The sequence below is a fragment of the Schistocerca nitens genome, chromosome 9 (genome assembly GCF_023898315.1).
Source record: "Schistocerca nitens isolate TAMUIC-IGC-003100 chromosome 9, iqSchNite1.1, whole genome shotgun sequence".
NCBI lineage: Eukaryota > Metazoa > Arthropoda > Insecta > Orthoptera > Acrididae > Schistocerca > Schistocerca nitens.
The window spans coordinates 267,751,738-267,773,900 of NC_064622.1; positions in this window are offsets into that span (position 1 = coordinate 267,751,738).

Below are 22,163 nucleotides of genomic sequence, written 5' to 3' on the forward strand. Positions count from 1 at the left end.
GTTCCAGGCTAAGCTGCGGACGTTGAAGCGAAGCGACCACTACGTAGTGAATTTCAGTAACCGGAAAATGCAGAGTGAATCAAGGAAACGGAGAATTGGAGATTTGCTATCTTTTAAAAAGGAATGGGAGCATCATTTTTTCTCTGTGCAAAAACGTGAAAATTGGAAATGTATAATATGTGACAGTATTCTCGGTGGTCAGCGGAAGTTTAATATTGAACGCCATTATAATAAATTTCAGTATGTTGCCGTTCTTAGTGCAATAAAAGAGGAATTTCTCAAGCGGTTTGGGGATATATCTTACTTATCCCAAGGTTTTGAATAGTTCTCGAGACAATCTGCTGTTTCTGTAGATGATATTCATCTCAGTTTGCAAATGAAATTAATAGGTCTACACGCGTATTTCTCGTCTGAGAGACAGGTTCCTTTTGGCAAGACGTGTGATAGATTTTTATCACGACTTTCCACAGCAAGTTTCTTCGTCTCCATCGTGAAGCCGCGAAGATAATGTCAATGTTTGGCTCGACATACGTTTGTGAGAGATTTTTTTCTGTTATGAAAATTAATAAGTCTCGGTTAAGAGCAAACATCAGTAATGAAAATTTGCGTAACTGTTTGCGTTTGTCTGTATGTAGAAATTTTGTTCCAGACATTAAACGTATTGTAAACTCCACCTGTGATAATTAAATAAAACGTATCGTAGGTAATAGGTACTCTTTCAAACGATGATTACTTTCAAGCACTCCTACTACCCTTATTCCTTCATTCAATAAAGCAGGCCAGGAAACAAAACGCATTACGTGCGTCAAATCTCATGTTCAGGCCTATTCTGCAATGCGCGAGGCTCTGGAAAGAACACGATGCGTTTTCTTCTGCGTCTACACTATCTGATCAAAAGCGTCCGTAACGTGTTGTGTATCCTGTATGTAAGTTCAGGTTGTTAAATCAAAAATGTGACATCCATATTCATGTCAATAACATAAAATACGTACTTTTCATGTCCGCCCCGATAGCTGAGTGGTTATACAGAAACAAGTGGACTGCTCGCTCTCTGTAATAAAAAACTGAGTAATGGAATCCACGATCAGCTTGAAGGGATGTCTTGTGACGTCCGCCCAGACCAAACGCAACGAACAATACCGAACAAAAAGAAAAAAAAAGAAAAAAAGTGGTCAGCGTGACGGATTGCCGTTCAACGAGCCCGTGTTCGATTCCCGGCTGGGTCGGGGATTTCCTCCGCTCAGGGACTGGGTGTTGTGCTGTCTTCATCATCATTTCATCCCCATCCGGCGCGCAGGTCGCCCAGTGTGGCGTCGAATGTAATAAGACCTGCACCAAGGCGGCCGGACCTTTTCCGCAAGGGGCCTCCTGTCCAATGACGCCAAACGCTCATTTCCATTTTTTTGTACTTTTCATGTACTGTTGAAATATGCTTGAAAGTTATCTAAGTAAATAAAAATAGGACTGAAGTACTGTTTCCGATTGTAAGATCTGAGTTGTAATAATGAATGACTGTCGTAATGAAACTTTTACTGTCGTAATGTGAAGACAAAGCTGCACTGCAATAATAATTAATTGTCGTAATGTAAAGGGAAGTCTTTCATACTGTAAAAGTTAGCAGTCTGGCTGCAAGAGTTTTGAACAGTATAAACTGCCTGAATAATGAACTTTGACATAAAACTTACGTTATTAAATTTTGCAGAACTGATCACAGATCCCAGAACTAAAACTCATACACAACACAGAAAAATCTCTCAGAATGACATAAGTTGTGCTTGGTCGAAAAAAAAAGAATCAGAATATTTGGTCCTTACCTCTATTCTTCGCAAATCTGGAAAACGCGTTGCAGTACTGCTCTGTCTTGCGCGCCGCTGTGCTAAAGCTGGAAATTACTATATCTACACAGAGACAATCGTGAGGTGCAATGAGTTCTCTGTTAGTTCCAAATCGAAGTATTTTCGGAACACACTTGGTTCCTTTTCTACTTTTGGAAAAACCATTATCAATAAAAAAACATTGTTAGAGAAGGTAGGTGAAAAAAGTCGGTGCAATAATAAAAGAGTGACTTCAGAAAAATTACCTTAAAATTCCTTTTCACGTAAATAAAAGATTCCATTACACTTTCTTCCTCCGCAGATCAGTTACCATTGCATAATCATCTTAAATAAACACAGCGATAAACTGAGACTTTACATTTGAAACAAAGCATTACAACTACTTCAACATGTAAACACCGCTAACCACTATCTGCTACTGCGCACACCAAAGATTATAAAGTACCCCTGTGATACAGCTTACAACATCGCTGCTCACTCACATGTAACAGCTCGAAAGCAAAGATATGACATTATTGTACAATCGATTAATGCTCAAATGGCACCTATCATTCGTAGCCCTTTTGTACCAAAGGAATCTATCTCACAAATACTAAGTGGATAAATACCGATCTTTTGAGATACTACAACTTTTATGTATTCTCCGCAAATACAACTTTTGAGGCCTTTCACGTTTTCAGACTCACCGAAACAGTTATGTAGAGTGTTCCAGGAAGAATGTTGAGTATCCATGGATATGAAAAGAACGATCATTCTAAGCAACAAATTGTGTGGTAAACGGGGGCTTTTTCATCTTCGCTATTGTGAAACATCTCTTGTACTGAACAAGTGCTCGTAGCTCTTAAGTTACGTTTTTTAGAGCCCATATTTAGTAAACTTTTTTCAAAAAATGGTTCAAATGGCTCTGAGCACTATGGGACTTAACTGCTGTGGTCATCAATAGGACATCACACACATCCATGCCTGAGGTAGGATTCGAACCTGCGACCGTAGCGGTCACGCGGTTCCAGACTGTAGCGCCTAGAACCGCACGGCCACTCCGGCCGGGCTTAACTTTTTTGCTTCGAATAATCGTTATTGTCGCGTTCCTGAATACTGACCATTCCTCCTGGTACATCCTGTACAAAAACTGACGATTTGCCCCCTCTTGGAAAAATTCCTACGGGCGGTCATGTCTAATGTTCTCAAGAAAAGTGTTCCAAAACAAATTTAATAAATATCAATTTCCTGTTTTTTTATTATTATTTTTCCTTTTTTGTTCTATTAATCGAAGTAAATAGAGCAATTGCCCTTCCTGCTAAACGTATCATTTCATTTTCCGTGACAGACAAAGTACAGTATTCGAGAAACTAGTTGAGAAAATGCTTGGTACATCGGTCGTGTGTGGCGAGGTCGGAGCGAGCGGCCGTTTGTAGGCGACAAGGCCGGTGCTACACTATGTTATCAAAAGTATCCGGACACCACCAAAAACATACGTTTTTCATATTAGGTGCATTGTGCTGCCACCTAGTGCCAAATATTCCATTTCAGCCACCTCAGTAGTCATTAGACATCGTGAGAGAGCAGAATGGAGCGCTCCGCGGAACTCACGGACTTCGAATGTGTCAGGTGATTGGGTGTCACTTGAGTCATACGTCTGTACGGGAGATTTCCATCCTTAGGTCCACTGTTTCCGATATGATGTTGAAGTGGAAACGTGAAGGGACACGTACAGCACAAAAACGTACAGGCCGACCTCGTCTGTTGACTGACAGAGACCGCCGACAGTTGAAGAGGCTCGCAATGTGTAATAGGCAGGCATCTATCCAGACCATCACACAGGAATTCCAAAATGGTTCAAATGGCTCTGAGCACTGTGGGACTTAACATCTGAGGTCATCAGTCCCCTTGAACTTAAAACTACTTAAACCTAACTAACCTAAGGACATCACACACATCCATACCCGAGGCAGGATTCGAACCTGCGACCGTAGCGGTCGCGCGGTTCCAAACTGAAGCGTCTAGAACCGCTCGGCCACTGCGGCCGGCCCAGGAATTCCAAACTACATCAGGATCCGCTGCTAGTACTACGACAGTTAGGCGGGAGGTGAGGAAACTTGGATTTCATGGTTGAGCGGCTGCTCATAAGCCACACATCACGCCGGTAAATTCCAAAAGACGCCTCGGTTGGTGTAAGGAGCGTAAACATTGGACGATTGAACAGTGGAAAAACGTTGTGTGGAGTGACGAATCACGGTACACAATGTGGCGATCCGATGGCAGGGTGTGGGTATGGCAAATGCCCGGTGAACGTCATCTGTCAGCGCGTGTAGTGCCAACAGTAAAATTCGGAGGCGGCGGTGTTATGGCGTGGTCGTGTTTTTCATGGAGGGGGCTTGGACCCCTTGTTGTTTTGCGTGACACTATCACAGCACAGGCCTACAGTGATATTTTCAGCACCTTCTTGCTTTCCACTGCTGAAGAGGAATTCGAGGATGACGATTGCATCTTTCAACAGGATCGAGGACCTGTTCATAATCCACGGCCCTGTAATGGACTGGCCTGCACAGAGTCCTCACCTGAATCCTATAGAACACCTTTGGGATGTTTTGGAACTCCGTGCCAGGCCTCACCGACCGACATCTATACCTCTCCTCAGTGCAGCACTCCGTGAAGAATGGGCTGGCATTCCCCAAGAAGCCTTCCAACACGTGATTAAAGCCGGCCGTGGTGGCCCGTGCGATTCTAGACGCTTCAGTCTTGAACCGCGCAACCGCTACGGTCGCAGGTCCGAATCCTGCCTCGGGCTTGGATGTGTGTGATGTCCGTAGGTTAGTTAGGTTTAAGTAATTCTAAGTTCTAGGGGACTGATGACCTCAGAAGTTAAGTCCCCTAGTGCTCAGAGCCATTTTTTTGAACCTGATAGAACGTATGCCTGCGAAAGCGGAAGCTGTCATCAAGGCCAAGGATGGGGCAACACCATACTGAATTCCAGCATTACCGATGGAGGGCGCCAAGAACGTGTAAGTCATTTTCAGCCATGTGTCCGGATACTTTTGATCACACAGTGCACATCGCGTGCCCCTCGCGGACTTCTCGTGGTGTGGGCGGAGCGGCGGAAGTGGTGGCGCTGGTGTGTCGGCAGGGGATGCTCCGCTCATTAGCGAGGTGCGCGGTGGCGCGGCGCTGTCCGTGGGCCATCAGCTGCGGCAGCGGCGCCCGTATGGGTCGGGCGGCCGTGCCCTCGCGTGCGGCACGCAACCCGATCCGTCGCGCCGGCTGACCGCTTATCGGCCAATACGGCAGCCGGCGCGCCGTGAGCGACCCATCACTCTGCCCCGGCGCCCGGGCCGCGGAAAGCCACCACTTACCGGCCGCGCCTGCCTGCCGTGTCGCGACACCTCAGACGTGCCGCACTGTACAGAACGACTTAGCTAGACGCGTGGGCGCCAGGAGAGGAGAAGGATTTAGAGCTAATAAGGAGGCATAGTTAGGACAAGGAGAGAATAGAAGCTTTCGAAATGTGGTGCTACAGAAGAATGCTGAAGATTAATATGACTGTATGATTGTTAGTGTGGCACAGCATAGAATTAACCAGGGTCTGCATCTACATACACTCCTGGAAATGGAAAAAAGAACACATTGACACCGGTGTGTCAGACCCACCATACTTGCTCCGGACACTGCGAGAGGGCTGTACAAGCAATGATCACACGCACGGCACAGCGGACATACCAGGAACCGCGGTGTTGGCCGTCGAATGGCGCTAGCTGCGCAGCATTTGTGCACCGCCGCCGTCAGTGTCAGCCAGTTTGCCGTGGCATACGGAGCTCCATCGCAGTCTTTAACACTGGTAGCATGCCGCGACAGCGTGGACGTGAACCGTATGTGCAGTTGACGGACTTTGAGCGAGGGCGTATAGTGGGCATGCGGGAGGCCGGGTGGAGGTACCGCCGAATTGCTCAACACGTGGGGCGTGAGGTCTCCACAGTACATCGATGTTGTCGCCAGTGGTCGGCGGAAGGTGCACGTGCCCGTCGACCTGGGACCGGACCGCAGCGACGCACGGATGCACGCCAAGACCGTAGGATCCTACACAGTGCCGTAGGGGACCGCACCGCCACTTCCCAGCAAATTAGGGACACTGTTGCTCCTGGGGTATCGGCGAGGACCATTCGCAACCGTCTCCATGAAGCTGGGCTACGGTCCCGCACACCGTTAGGCCGTCTTCCGCTCACGCCCCAACATCGTGCAGCCCGCCTCCAGTGGTGTCGCGACAGGCGTGAATGGAGGGACGAATGGAGACGTGTCGTCTTCAGCGATGAGAGTCGCTTCTGCCTTGGTGCCAATGATGGTCGTATGCGTGTTTGGCGCCGTGCAGGTGAGCGCCACAATCAGGACTGCATACGACCGAGGCACACAGGGCCAACACCCGGCATCATGGTGTGGGGAGCGATCTCCTACACTGGCCGTACACCACTGGTGATCGTCGATGGGACACTGAATAGTGCACGGTACATCCAAACCGTCATCGAACCCATCGTTCTACCATTCCTAGACCGGCAAGGGAACTTGCTGTTCCAACAGGACAATGCACGTCCGCATGTATCCCGTGCCACCCAACGTGCTCTAGAAGGTGTAAGTCAACTACCCTGGGCAGCAAGATCTCCGGATCTGTCCCCCATTGAGCATGTTTGGGACTGGATGAAGCGTCGTCTCACGCGGTCTGCACGTCCAGCACGAACGCTGGTCCAACTGAGGCGCCAGGTGGAAATGGCATGGCAAGCCGTTCCACAGGACTACATCCAGCATCTCTACGATCGTCTCCATGGGAGAATAGCAGCCTGCATTGCTGCGAAAGGTGGATATACACTGTACTAGTGCCGACATTGTGCATGCTCTGTTGCCTGTGTCTATGTGCCTGTGGTTCTGTCAGTGTGATCATGTGATGTATCTGACCCCAGGAATGTGTCAATAAAGTTTCCCCTTCCTGGGACAATGAATTCACGGTGTTCTTATTTCAATTTCCAGGAGTGTATATACTCCGCTAGCCACCAAGGTGTGTGTGGCGGAGGGCGCAATTTACGCCACACTCATATTTCCCCCCTCTGTTCCACTCGGAGATCGCGCGAGGGAAAAACGATTGTTTGAACGCCTCAGTACGAGCTCTAATTTCCCTTATCTTTGAATGGTGATCATTGCGTGATTTCAAAGTTGGTGGTAATAATATATCCTCTGCATCCTCGGCGAAGATCGGATTTCGGAATTTAGTGAGCAGCCCCTTCCGTTTAGCGCGTCGTCTATCTGCAAGTGTGTCCCACTTCAAACTTTCTATGAGAGTTTTAACGCTCTCGCGATGGCTAAACGTACCAGTCACGAATCTTGCCGCTCTTCGTTGGACTTTCTCAATCTCTTGAGTCAGACCCAACTGGTAAGGGTCCCATACAGACGAACAATAAGACTCGACGAATTAACGTATTGTAAACTATTTCCTTTGTTGAAGGACTGCATCGCTTCAGGATTCTACCAATAAACCGTAATCTAGAGTTCGCCTTGCCCGTTTCTTGTGTATTCTGATCATACCATTTGAGATCATTTTGAATAGTCACACCCAAATACTTGACTGATGTTACCGCTTCCAAAAACTGGGCATTTATTTTGTACTCTTACGTTCACGGGGATTTTCGCCTTGTTATACGCAGTAGGTTACACTTACTAATATTGAGAGATAACTGCCAGTCATTACACCACGCATTTATTTTCTGCAAATACTCATTGATTTGTTCACAACTTTCGTGTGATACTGCTTTCCTGTAGACTACAGCATCATCGGCAAACAGTCTAATGCCACTGTCAATACCATCAACCAGATCGTTTATGTAAAACGTAAAACGCAGCGGACCTATTACGCTGCCCTGGGGCATACCCGAAGTTACGCTTGTTTCTGCTGAAGTCTCCCCATTCGGGACGACATACTGCTCTCTGTCTGTTAGAAAACATTCTATCCAACCGCATATATCATCGGATAGACCGTAAGCGCAGGCGCAAGCGACAGTGCGGAACTGAGTCGAACGCCTTTCGAAAGTCGAGAAATATGGCGTCAACCTGGGAGCCGGTATCTAGAGCCTGTTGTATATCATGCACAAAGAGGGCCAGCTGTGTCTCGCATGACCGCTGTTTCCTAAAACCGTGCTGGTTTCTGCAGATGAGCTTCTCAGAGTGTAGAAATGGCATTATGTCGGAACACAAAATATGTTCCATGATTCTACAACAAATCGATGTCAGTGAAATTGGCCGGTAATTATGTGCATCTGATTTTCAACCCTTTTTATAGATTGCAATGACCTGGGCCTTCTTCCAGTCCCGTGGAACTTTCCGCTGTTCCAATGGTTCAAATGGCTCTGAATACTATGGGGCTTAACTTCTGACGTCATCAGTCCCCTAGAACTTGCAACTACTTAAACCTAACTAACCTAAGGACATCATCACATACATCCATGCCCGAGGCAGGATTCGAACCTGCGACCGTAGCGGTCGTGCGGTTCCAGACTGTAGCGCCTAGAACCGCTCGGCCACCCCGTCCGGAGCTGTTCCAATGATCTCTGATAGATGTTGGATAAGAATGGTGCTATATTTGTAGCATAGTCAACATATAATCTTACGGGGATACCGTCTGGGCCAGATGCCTTCCTGGCGTCTAAGGATCTTAACTGTTTTACAATCCCAGATACACTAAACACTATGTCACCCATCCTTGCGTTTGTTCGATGATTGAAAGGGGGTATGCCGGCCGCTGTGGACGAGCGGTTCTAGGCGCTTCAGTCCGGAACTGCGCTGCTGGTACGGTCGCAGGTTCGAATTCTGCCTCGGGCATGGATGTGTGTGATGTCCTTAGGTTAGTTAGGTTTAAATAGTTCTAAGTCTAGGGGACTGATAACCTCAGATGTTAAGTCCCATAGTGCTAAGAGCCATTTGAACCATTTTTTTTTTTCAAAGGGGGAATGGTGCTGCAGTCTTTTACCGTAAACGAGTTTTGAAAGCTAGGTTTAGAATTTCGGCCTTCTGTTTATTATCATCCGTTACATTACCCGTACTGTCAGCAAGAGAAGGTATTGTTGCGTTCATAGATTTTATGTACGACAATAAACGCCTTAGATCAATCTGTGAAGCAGTAGCTACGTCGCGTAATTTGTCTCGCGTACTGCACGCAGTGTGATTTCGTACGACACCGCGGTTGAAAGGAACGATTCAGCCGTCTCCACCAATTATCTTCGATTTTTATGCGGTTTCAGACACTCGATCTGGGGTTCTTCCCTGGTCAAGTACCCCTGACTGTTCCACTGGCTGGTGTCTCTTTGGTGACCGCTATGAGCCTTCACACCGCAGGACTTCCGGCCCCCTCCCCCCCCCCCCCCCACATGCTGCTTGCGCCCCGTTCAGACGATGCTATTGTCGTGACCTACCGGAAGAAAGAACCCCTGCAGCTACTTTATTGTGGACGGAAATCGACGCCGCCCCCGCCGCTACCTTGACATGCATGCCCGCTCCCGTCGTCCGTAGCGGGCGGACAACCCATGCCGCGGTCGCAGGCGGTCGGATCCTTTAATAGCGGCCGCTTTGTCTCGCTGTCACGGAAACACACAGCGGTGTAAGCCAGCACGGCCCAGTCCTTTGCGCTTCCGCCGAGCGCTCGGCGCACCTGCCTTCAAACCGCTAGCGGTTGCTTGGTCCCTAACAAAAGAGCAGTCGCTCGTCTCACTCTCGGACTGTTTACAGATGAGGCTATCGTTACCGTCTACTAAATTCGCCAGAATATCAGTATGAATTACAAAATGTTTGTACACATCTACACTGTGCGAGAAATGCCAATTGACTCTGGTCAATAAAGTGTTTGGTCCTCAGCATGAGTGTTAAAAAGTACTTGTATGTTAAAGATTAAAAAGTTTCGAAGTCAATGTCTCAGACAAATTTTATGGTGATTACTAGTTTCAGCTACACACGAGCCATCTTCGAATCTAAAGTAGAAAATTATTTTTAAGAATATAGCAATGCCCAATAGCATGTAGGAATCGAAATTCCAAATACAAGATGGATTTATTTATTCCTAGTCAAGACTTCATGCCGGCCGAAGTGGCCGTGCGGTTAAAGGCGCTGCAGTCTGGAACCGCAAGACCGCTACGGTCGCAGGTTCGAATCCTGCCTCGGGCATGGATGTTTGTGATGTCCTTAGGTTAGTTAGGTTTAACTAGTTCTACGTTCTAGGGGACTAATGACCTCAGCAGTTGAGTCCCATAGTGCTCAGAGCCATTTGAACCATCAAGACTTCATCTATGGTTCTCAAGGAGATATGATTTCAATTTGTTTTTGAAACTATTGCTGCTGTCTGTCAGACATTTTATTTCGTCTGTAATTTATCGAAAAGTTTTACAGCAGCATATTTTACCCCTTTCTGTGCCAAAGATAGGTTAAACATGTGTAGACAGTACTACAGTGAGACCCGCCAGGGTAGCTGAGAGCGCTAACGCGCTGCTTCCTGGACTCGGGTAGACGCGCCTGCCCCGGATCTAATCCGTCCGGCGGATTAACGACGAAGGGCCGGTGTGCCGGCCAGCCTGGATGTGGTTTTTAGGCGGTTTTCCACATCCCCCTAGGTGAATACCGGGCTGGTCCCCACTTTCCGTCTCAGTTACACGACTCGCAGACATTTGCAACACGTTCGCACTATTCCATAGCTTACACTAGACGCAGACAGCTGGGGTACACTAATTCCTTCCTTGGGGGGGGGGGGGTACGGGGTGGCGACAGGAAGGGCATCCTGCCACCCCTTAAACTTAACATGCCACATCCGATTAACCATGGTCGACCCTGCGGACGCACGGGACAAGGCACATGAAGAGAGAGAGCCAGTACTACAGTGAACTGGAAACAGATGGCCACTTTCTCTGATTAGGCTACTTGAGATAGTCATTGCTAGATGACGTTAGCAGTCAACTTTGTAATTTATGTACTGTCTTAATATTCTAATAAATTTTGATGAAATACAGGATGAAAGTGTGCTTATAACTCTATTAAGAACATAAGTGCAGTTCATATTAATAATAAACGAACAGTGCATCAACAGATAATGCTGTAATAATTTACCAATGTTTCTCGGTCACAACCACAGTTTTAAGATATTTTACCTTACATTCATTGTAAAATATAACAGCAGAGTACATGTCTTCATAACGAAGCAAAGTGTGGGGAACGTCATTGACATACAACCTTACGGAATATGTTGGCTTCTGTCTCAGGTCGTTTGTTTGATGATTTTTCTGACGTTTCGCCAGCACGAGCGGCTGGCATCATGAAAGCTTCACCGTCCCTTGCTGGTGGTGGTGGTGGTGGTGGTGGTGGTGGTGGTGATGATGATGGTTTGTGGGATGCTCACCACCGTGGTCGTCAGCGCCCGTACAACTTCCCCAGTCTTTCCATTTCCAGTCTCGCCACGTCTCGAAAGATGATGACTATACAAACATCCAGTCCCCGGTCCCTTGCTGGTGCTGGGCTGGAATCGAGCTCGCGACCGCAGATTATATGTACCTGGCGCGCCAACGTCCAAGGGCTTTTCCATGGTCATTTCCGGGTGCGGTTCTCAAATGGTTCAAATGGCTCTGAGCACTATGGGACTTAACATCTGAGGTCATCAGTCCCCTAGAGCTTAAAACTACTTCAACCTAACTAACCTAAGGATATCACACACATCCATGCCCGAGGGAGGATTCGAACCTGCGACCGTAGCGGTCGCTCGGTCCCAGACTGAAGCGCCTAGAACCGCTCGACCACGGCGGCCGGCTTGCGGTTCTCACCTTGCTATCTGAAACGGTCGTTAGCTGCAGCATGGTAAACGAGAATCCGTTCATCTTGAGACTTCTTCTTTCTTGTTCAAGCTATTGTCAGGTTTGTGTATTTCTATAGCTTCTCTGAACCAACGTGTGTGATAGTTCTTCTCTACGGCAAGAATTTCGGTGTCGACGAATTTTACTACGTGGTCGCCCTCAAACAGCGCGTGCCCCACGGCTTATTTCTCCACCTACCGAACCTGCAATGCCGCTTATGTTGGGTGATTCTGGTGTTGATTTCTCGTCCAGTCATTCCAACAGAGGCTTTTCCGCATGTTGGAATGACTGGAAGAGTTTGGGTGGCAGTTACTGGAACAAAGGCGAGATATCACGAAATTTCAATTAGAAATTTTCTCCTCCGAAAGCGAAAATATCTTGTTGACTGCTGAGAATTCTTTCGAGTTGTACGGCCGTGGTCCATGGAACTCTTCAATCCCTGACGTTTCGTCCAAAGCTACGTTGGACATCTTCGGAGGTGCTTCTGGTTGTCTTGCCGACTGACGAGTTGGACGTCGAAGAGCGGCCTAAATACCGTGGAAAGTGGGCGTGGTCTGGATTTCACGTGGTTGCAAAGATAAACCTTGTCAAAGATAACCAGAAGCCCCTCCGAAGATTTCCAACGTAGCCTTGGACGAAACATCAGGGACTGAAGACTACCATGGACCACGGCCATACAACCCGGAAGAATTCTCAGCAGCTGAAACATCCGGTCGTGAAAGCCTTCATTGTACGATCTTGTTGGCTCTCACCTACATAGGGATAAACAACCATCGTAATAAAATAAGAGATATCAGAGCTCACAGTGACTGACGCTTCTCAGAGGGGACCGGTCGAGATATAGTGTGAAAGTGGTCCTCTGAATCCCATGCAAAGGATTTAAGTGTGAACTGTAGAGTAATCATATAAAGGACAGTCAACTGAAAGCGCGACAGACGGAAAAAGAGAAAGTAAACTCTTTGTTATTTCGAAAGTAATCGCCATAACTGTCTATAGATTTGTCTCATAGTGAGACTAGACGGACAGTGCCTACATAGAAAAAGTGTTCTATTGCTTACCGAACAATTGTTGTGTCCAGGCGTGCACCTTTTCGTCTGAAGCAAAACGACGCCAGCAAATGTCTTTCTTTAGTCCTCCGTAAATATGGAAATGGCTCCAAAGAGAGATTGTGGCTGATGGAGGACGTGAAAGGGCACCCCAGCGAAAGTTCTGCAGCTTAGTCTAAACAACAAGCACCACAGCTCCGGCAAAGTCGTGATGTCCTTTTCCTTTGAATCCAATGGCGCACTGCTCATAGACATTATTTTAAAAAAGAACGGCGCCACAATTAACGCTGAGCGGTACGTGGACACATGACGGTATGGTCGTGGTCGTACGGGAAAATCCCCGCTCAATCGCTACCTCGGAGATGCCGTGTCCCATCATTCGTGCGCCGACTATAAGACCACGTTCAAACTCAATTAAATCTTGACAACCTGCCATTGTAGCAGCAGTAACCGATCTAACAACTGCGCCACACACTTGTTGTCTTATGTAGGCGTTGTCGATCGCAGCGCCGTATTCTGCCTGTTTACATATCTCTGTATTTGAATACCAGTTTCTTTGGCGCTTCAGTTTGTAATAATTGCCGTGCCCAACGGTTGCGACGTTGATATAATCCACTTGTACCCGACAATAGACTCAAATGAGCTTTCGGTTAAACGGGCCGGTCGTTGTGGCCGAGCGGTTCTAGGAACTTCCGTCCGGAACCGCGCTGCTGCTACGGCCGCAGGTTCGAATCCTGCCTCGGGCTTGGATGTGTGTGATGTCCTTAGGTTAGTTAGGTTTAAGTCGTTCTACATCTAGGGGACTGATGACCTCAGATGTTAAGTCCCATAGTGCTTACAAGGGAACCTCCCCATCGCGCCCCCCTCAGATTTAGTTATAAGTTGGCACAGTGGATAGGCATTGAAAAACTGAACACAAATCAATCGAGAAAACAGGAAGAAGTTGTGTGGAACTATGAAAAAAATAAGCAAAATATACAAACTGAGTAGTCCATACGCAAGATAGGCAACATCAGGGAGAGTGTGAGCTCAGTAGCGCCCTGGTCCCGTGGTTAGCGTGAGTAGCTGCGGAACGAGAGGTTCTTGTTTCAAGTGTCCCCTCGTGTGTAAAGTTTACTTTCTTTATTTTCGCAAAGTTATGATCTGTCAGTTCGTTCATTGACGTCTCTGTTCACTGTAATAACTTTAGTGTCTGTGTTTTGCGACAGCACCGCAAAACCGTGGGATTAGTAGACGGAAGGACGTGCCTCTCCAATGGGAACCGAAAATATTTGATCGCAAGGTCATAGGTCAACCGATTCCTCCACAGGAAAACACGTCTGATATATTCTATACGACACTGGTGACGGCATGTGCGTCACATGACAGACATATGTTGTCGACCCACGTAACTTGTACACTTAGCGAATAGGTAAAAAGAGTCTTCTACCTTGCCCGATTTAGGTTTTCTTGTGGATGTGATAATCACTCCCAAAAAAGTGATGAAAACATAAGAGTTTGTCACATAATCTGCAATAAATGAATGCAATAGTTTCACAGTCGCACAGTTTTCCCTGTGCTCTGTCAAAACATATGTTTTACCGTGTGTAGACCGCCAAATCCTGCATATGTCCAAGTAAATCTGAACATGTCCTGGAATTTTGGAGAGCGAAGTTGATTATGTGTGAGTGTCTGAACTTTGATAATTGTCTGAAAAGAATTAAACTTTTCACCCGGGGGTAGACTTTTTTTTTTTTTTTTAATCTCATTTTGTTCGTATCCGTTCGTCGATGATCCATTAACTCAGTTTTTTTATTACAGAGGGCAGCTAACCCTCTGACCGAACACGCTGAGCTACCGTGCCGGCTTCCTGAGCTCACACTGTCCTCGATGTTGCCTATCTTGCGCATGGACTACTCCGTTTGGATATTTCGCTTATTTTTTCATAGTTCCACACAACTTCTTCCTGTTTTCTCGATTGATCTGTGTTCAGTTTTTCAAGGCCTATCCACTGTGCCAACTTATAACTAAATCTGAGGGGGGTGGAATGGGGAGGTTCCCTTGTTAGAGCCATTTTGAACCATTCGGTTAAACAGGCACTGGGGGAGACTCTCGAGTCAGTCTCCGAAGATTCGCAGACAGTGAGGTCGGAGATGACGTCGTTGGACCCGCTGGCGAGTATACAGAGATCACTTGTGAACTCTACTCTAGTGTAGTCCGTGCTCTAGGTTATCTTGGAATGTGACAGTTTTGTTGAGTTCTGGTGTTGGAAGTATATGTCTGCCTTGGGCTCCGCAGAAATGTCAACTTATTCCATCTACGCACAAGTGACACTCGGCACGACTGTTACAAACGCCAAAGGTACCGACTTGGTGCAGACAACCCGTCCCTCCTTGCGTCTCGCCCGCCAATAACCTCCTCCAGCCTCCCCCACTCCCTCCCCCTCCCCCGCCCCCCTCGTCATTTAATTAACGGCATTCATGCAGCGCATTCCAGCAGTGCGCGTCTCTTTCGCCGGCTGCGCGTCTGTTGTTGTTGCCGGCGCGTTTCCCCCCTGCGCCGGCGGGCATACCTCTACCGCCCCCGCGCCGGAGCTCGGCCCCGGCCCGCGCGAGCATCTGTTTTCTCCAGGCCGCTTTTATCCCCCGCTACCTCTGCTCTCCGCTAATTCTCCGCCCGCGCCGCGCCGGCTGGAATTCCGACTGCAGCCGGACAGAGCTGCGCTACGCCGCCTTGAAATTTCGCCGCGGCCGACGAGCTCCGGGAATCTGGAGACGAGGCGCTGGAATGCCCACCGCCGCCGCTAGAGGCGCTGCCGGAGGCGGATTGCGCAGACTTGCTTACTTGCGGCACCGCGTGACGAATGCGCGGGTGTACTCAGAACGCTGCCCACACGCCCAAACACGTTTGTTTTTATTTCGTTGTGATTGCTCGCCATCAAAATAAAGTACCAATGTAGATCTTATACTCATTTTATTAAGCTTTGAAGCTTCTCTTGTTTTGCAATTTAAAAACCGGGTTGTTTTGGAAATCAGCCTTACGCAAACACAATTACTTTATTTTTATATTCCCCCAGACATGTTTCGACACCAACATGTCATCTTCTGTGGGTTAAATTTTTATTTTCTGTAAAGTACAGTATCACGTTTGTAATAACTTAACTACTGTTGGCCTAAGAAGTACAATAGTTGCAATTTTCTTCGTTTCGTTTGGACACTCACCTTAAAATTACATCGTTAATTGAACTACAATTGAAAGAAAACAGCCCTCGGTCACTATTTTTAACGAATTAACCGGGTTTCAGCACTGCTAGGAGTGTCTTCCCCAGAATCTAAATCAAAGAATGGTCTATAACGTGGTCACAGAATTATGACTATGACCATGTTATAGACCATTCCTTGATTTAAATTCTGAGGAAGACACTCCTAGCAGTGTTGAAACCCGGTTAATTCGTTAAAAATAGTGACCGAGGGTTGTTTTCTTTCAGTTGTAACTATTCACGGGGGTCTGAACGTGCAGCCATGTACAACATTTTGCTAATTGAACTGTATTATTATACATCGTTTTTAGTGCTCGTTTCATCGTTTTTTTGACAGCATGTGATCTGCAAACTAGCCATGAAGAAAATTATTGCGTATTTGTGAAGAGCTGTTTCGAGGTTAGAGGTTACGTACGTTTCTGTACTTACATTTTCCATCCTGTTTCGTGTTCCTGGTTGGTGTATCAATCAGCTACTATTTAGTGCATTGCTTTCACTCAGTCCTCCATAAATTTCCGCTCACTTCTTCACCTCACATGCACTTGCACGGATGTAGCGAAATGTGATCTGACCAGACACTTCTGACAACACATTCAGTGAGATGTGTCATGTTATATATATATATATATATATATATATATATATATATATATATATATATATATTGTGTGTGTGTGTGTGTGTGTGTGTGTGTGTGAGAGAGAGAGAGAGAGAGAGAGAGAGAGAGAGAGAGAGCTGGAAAAGAGGGGTTGGGAGAGAACCAAGAAAACAGAAGGTTTTCTTTCTGTTATGGTTTTTGTAGGGAGTCACCTTTGTATAGTTCATTGAGTGTTCCAAACAGTGTTTTGTTGCACAGTGTTGTATTTTCATTATAGTTTATTTCGATGTTTTACGGAAACAAAATGAGACTCAATCAACATGGCAAAGTGTATTAAACAGGTAAAGCTTTTTATTTTGGTACAGGTGGAGTCGTAAAACGTAAATTTAATTATCTGTTGCGAATCTCTGCTGAATACGTACAAGATGTTTCCGAATGGCATTTTAAAAATTTGGGGACGGGTTCCTTACGTCAAAACAAGAGAAAAATGCCAAGAAAACATGAGCTCTGAAGTGCATACCTCAACAGCTATCGCCACTTGTTCCGTAGCAGAGATGTGTTTCACTGTAGAGAAGATGAATAAATGCTCCTAATTTTAACGTATGCATTAGGCGATGTTTACTTGACATTTTTTCCTTGTTTCGGTCTATACTATCTCCTCCTAAAAAGTGGAAAGCAAAGAGGTAGGGGGAGAAGAGCTGTGGTTCACAGTATCGAGGATGAACAAGTGCTCGTAACTCTCAAGGTATTCATTTTAAAGCCCAGGTTTACAGGACATTATTTTCTTGGTTTGGTGTAAGGAACCCTCCCCAAACTTTAAAACGTCATTCTGAAACATCGCCGGCCGCGGTAGCCGGGCGGTTCTAGGCGCTTCAGTCCGCAACCGCGCGACTGCTACGCTCGCAGGTTCGAATCCTGCTTCGGTCATGGATGTGTGTGATGTCCTTAGGTTGGTTAGGCTTGAGTCGTTCTAATTTCTAGGGGACTGATGACCGCCGATGTTAAGTCCCATAGTGCTCAGAGCCATTTGAACCATTTTTTTCCGAAACATCATGTATATTTTAAGATAATGAAAATGGTTAGTGCAACTATAGATTACAGCAGAATAGTTATCCTGCTGGGGTTGGATGCTGGTGATGCCGCTTTTCCGTGTCCACCAGTTAAATTTGTTATCAGTGCGGTGATTATGACGCACCACTTGTCCAGATGTATCAATTTTTTAGTCTGAAAAAATTTTGTCAACACATTATCTCGTTGTTGTTGTTGCTGCTGTTGTTGTGGTCTTCAGTCCTGAGACTGGTTTGATGCAGCTCTCCATGCTACTGTATCCTGTGCAAGCTTCTTCATCTCACAGTACGTACTGCAACCTACATCCTTCTCAATCTGCTTAGTGTATTCATCTCTTGGTCTCCCTCTACGATTTTTACCCTCCACGCTGCCCTCCAATACAAAATTGGTGATCCCTTGATGCCTCAGAACATGTCCTACCAACCGGCCCCTTCTTCTAGTCAAGTTGTGCCACAAACTCCTCTTCTCCCCAATTCTATTCAATACCTCCTCATTAGTTATGTGATCTACCCATGTAATTTTCAGCATTCTTCTGTAGCACCACATTTCGAAAGCTTCTATTCTCCTTTTGTTCAGTCAATTTATCGACCACGTTTCACTTCCATACATGGCTACACTCCATACAAATACTTTCAGAAACGACTTCCTGACACTTAAATCTATACTCGATGTTAACAAATTTCTCTTCTTCAGAAACGCTTTCCTTGCCATTGCCAGTCTACATTTTATATCCTCTCTACTTCGACCATCATCATTTATTTCGCTCCCCAAATAGCAAAACTCCTTTATTACTTTAAGTGTCTCATTTCCTAATCTAATTCCGACAGCATCACCCGACTTAATTCGACTACATTCCATTATCCTCGTTTTGCTTTTCTTGATGTTCATTTTATATCCTCCTTTCAAGACACTGTCCATTCCGTTCAACTGCTCTTCCAAGTCCTTTGCTGTCTCTGACAGAATTACAATGTCATCGGCGAACCTCAAAGTTTTTATTTCTTATCCATGGATTTTAATACGTACTCCGAATTTTTCTTTTGTTTCCTTTACTGCTTGCTCGACATACAGATTGAATAGCATCGGAGAGAGGCTACAACCCTGTCTCACTCTCTTCCCAACCACTGCTTGCCTTTCATGCCCCTCGACTCTTAGAACTGCCATTTGGTTTCTGTACAAATTGTAAATAGCCTTTCGCTCCCTGTATTTTACCCCTGCCACCTTCAGAATTTGAAAGAGAGTATTCCAGTAAACATTGTCAAAAACTTTCTCTAAGTCTACAAATTCTAGAAACGTAGGTTTGCCTTTTCTTAATCTAGCTTCTAAAATAAGTCGTACGGTCAGTATTGCCTCACGTGTTCTCATATTTCGACGGAATCCAAACTGATCTTCCCCGAGGTCGACTTCTACCAGTGTTTCCATTCGTCTGTAAAGAATTCGCGTTAGTATTTTGCATCTGTGACTTACTAAACTGACAGTTCGGTAATTTTCACATCTGTCAACGCCGGCTTTCAACAAAAATACAGGCAGGACTCATTGTTTCTTATTAGTTCACATACAACTGCGGGCTGTCCATCCTAAGAGTCGTCTGGCGCTGTTCGTCTAGTGTTTCGCCAGATATTGGCACTTTCGTTTATGCAGCGTGCAGCTGGAGTCAGCCCACACAAATGCTGCCCCTCACGTCTTTCATGCGACGCTCAGAATCGGCGGAAAGCATCGGTTTGTTTTGCGTTACAAACAAAATTATTTTTATAGAGAAATTTTACGTACCCATTCGATAGAGCGACCTCAATTTAGTGCGGTATTCGGTTTGTACATTATCAGGGCGTTAAAATACGAAGAGTAATAGTACTCCAGCAGCGAATGAGCAGTGCTGCTGCAGGGCGACAGCATTCAGCGCGGAACAGAGCGGCACGCCAGTCGATGCTAGAGCACTGTTTATTCTTCGTTTTGTAATGCTGTTAATATACATCGCTAAAGCAACTATCGTACAAAAATAATTTGGGACCGCTCAATCGAATCGGTATGTGAAAAAATTCCACTTTAAAAATCATTTTGTTTGTAACGGGGGAAAAAAATCCGTCGACACGGGGCGTCGCGTGAAAGACGTCTTGAGAAGTATTTGTTTGGGTTGAGTATAGCTACAGACTGCAAAAACGAAGTAGCAAATTGAATTGGTGATAGAGAAAAAGCAGTGATATGATCATCCAACCCCAGCAACACCAGCAAGACCGTAGCGGTCGCTCGGTTCCAGACTGTAGCGCGTAGAACCGCTCGGCCACGTCGGCCGGCGGGAGTTGGAAATTCGGGCCTGACGAAAAGCGTGTCCGGATGGCCAAGGCGATTAAGGCAACCGTTCTAGAGAAGCGGAACAACCGGCTGCGAGTCCTGGTCTGACACAAATTTTCAGCTTTCTCCGTTGCATTACCGCAATGCCGTGCGCGGCTGGGAGTCATTATTTCCTTTCTGCCACTTTCCCATCCCGTTTCCTTTCCATTCCTTTCACTCCTATTATTCAAGTTTATAACATGTTTACCACCGCCGTCAGACACCGTCGGCAGTTCCACCGTTCCTCTTGGCACGAAGAAAAGGAACTTACTCACTGCTGAATCAAGTGACGGTGATGTGAAATGCAAGGAGGTTTCTTTGGTATTTCCAACGTATCTCAAGTTATTAGGCATGGCACGTTCTGCAGTTTACAGGAAAAAATAAACGAAAACATCCAGTTTCAGCGTTTCCCGTTTCCAGTCTGGGTCCACTGGAGCAGTGGATCCCAATCTGGCGGTAATTACCCCTGACTGGTAAAATGAAATTTTCTGAGAGGTAAAAGTAAACGATTCGATTCTGTTTCAGTCACGAAACTAAATTATTTTCAAAAGATCATTACTGTTATCAGAATTGTGTAAGACTAATATTGGTTATGTAAGTTAACAATAACTACTTTCTCTCAGTTAGCAGCATTAATGCGGTGGAGGTTACAGGTTGCACACATAGTCCACCCACTGCACACATACGTTGTGCTCTGTCCCGTACATCGATGATGTTAAAAGTTTGACAAATGCTAAATATCTCAATAAAATGTCTTCTCCAAGTTGTAGATAGTGCCTGTAGTAGAGCAGAAACTGCTTCATTACTACACGATGGCTACTAGAGTACTGTAAACAGTTTTATTATTATTGTTCTAAGAGTGGTTAGACACAAAGCATTAACAGCCTGAAGTCGGCCAGTTTCTGCCAGAGCAGAAGTGAGGAGTGCAGCAACGAAGTGATTTACGAACAGTAATTATAGTGAACATATCTGAACTTGTTTCATTTTAAATGGGGTTACAGTGTGCAGGTGAAGCAAATTCCGCAATGGAGAGGAGTAATGTAGGGGAAGCGTGTTGTGTGACAAGTGGGTACCCTCATTGTGGATAGCTAGCTTTCTTTTGTGAGAAGAAGTTGTGGATAGCATTTGCGATGCACCACCAATTCCTTCGTCATTCACTGTAACACACACACACACTCACTAAATATCATTCATCTTTCAAAACTTTAAAAATAAAAGTGTTCAATGAAAAGGTTTTATACTATAGCTTAGTTAGGTGCTAAAGTTGTTGATAATGCGGGGGAGGGGGGGAGGCAACAGATGGCAGGAGGAGGGGGGAGATAATGCCTGATTGCACTCATGGGGTAACGGTCGAAGAAAGGTTGGAGCCACTGCACTAAAGCGTCTGAAGTAAGATAAAGGGGCGTGCGCTATAGGTGGCAATATACTCGTAGAAGATACAAGCAGATGGATTATACATTATGTTGAATGGGTATGGGGAATGGGAAACGAGGAGTATTAGAATTATATGTACCGTCGACGACGAGATCATTTGAGACAGGGCGCACACTCGAAATATGGAAGGATCTGGAAGGAAATACTACGTGTCCTTGCTTTTAGCGGTTCAGGGCAACCACGGAAAACCTAAATCAGGATCGTCAGTGTTGTGACTTGGCAAGACAGCCAAGCCACTAGGAGATAGCCGAAAGGCACGCATTTAAGCTCACGCAGGCTGGCGTGAGGCCTGGAACAGGTAAAGTAATTATACTAGCAAAAAAGGTACGTAGCTTCTGGAATACTTAACTTTAATCCATAATTGGTAAACATCGGTCTGACTGTAAATGCATCACAAGATAATTAGCAAATGATAATGGCGCCTTGCTAGGTCGTAGCAAATGACGTAGCTGAAGGCTATGCTAAACTATCGTCTCGGCAAATGAGAGCGTAATTTGTCAGTGAACCATCGCTAGCAAAGTCGGCTGTACAACTGGGCCGAGTGCTAGGAAGTCTCTCCAGACCTGCCGTGTGGCGGCGCTCGGTCTGCAATCAGTGATAGTGGCGACACGCGGGTCCGACGTATACTAACGGACCGCGGCCGATTTAAAGGCTACCACCTAGCAAGTGTGGTGTCTGGCGGTGACACCACAGTCAGATAGAGGATGGAACCGCTGTCCTCCGGAATGCGAGTCTACATCTACATCTACATACATACTCCGC